The 447-nt window shown below is 54.6% G+C and overlaps 1 protein-coding gene across 2 annotated transcripts in view; it reads left to right on the top strand.

Annotated features, from left to right (window-relative positions):
• The window catches only part of LOC119591893 (glutamate receptor ionotropic, NMDA 2B-like), a 182,298-nt gene that overhangs the window by 161,745 nt on the left and 20,106 nt on the right, over positions 1–447 (top strand). The gene's annotated exons all lie outside the window — the stretch shown is intronic.

Raw genomic sequence — 447 nt, forward strand, 5'->3', positions numbered from 1 at the left:
AGAGGACGAGTGAAGGCGGAGGGGGGGTGTCGCAGCAGAACGCGCAGCCGCCTCTTGGTTCCCTTCTGCGCGCGAGAGCAGAGGCGGATCCAGGATTTTCTGAAAGGTTGGAGGGGGGAGCGGAAGGAGGGAATTGTGCGCACACACAACTTCAAGTCGACATTTTATTATCAGTTTTAGCACGGCCGCGTGTGCATTATGGCCTAAATTACCCGCATATATCTGCATTATTCCGGTGTGGGGCGCAGTTTGTCACGTGGGAAAGCAGTTCCTCCTCAGAGCCCGACTTGCTCCAGCAGAAGGGACGCGGCTGATAAGTCCGCGACGCTGACGAAGGCACAGTCAGCATTCGCCCACCGGGAGACAACGCGGATTTGTCGTTGAGAAATGATGATTTCTAATACGGCTGCTTCGTGCTTAGTCATCACCCAAAGAAGTCTGAACTAA

The sequence above is a fragment of the Penaeus monodon genome, chromosome 29, assembly GCF_015228065.2.
Source record: "Penaeus monodon isolate SGIC_2016 chromosome 29, NSTDA_Pmon_1, whole genome shotgun sequence".
Lineage (NCBI taxonomy): Eukaryota > Metazoa > Arthropoda > Malacostraca > Decapoda > Penaeidae > Penaeus > Penaeus monodon.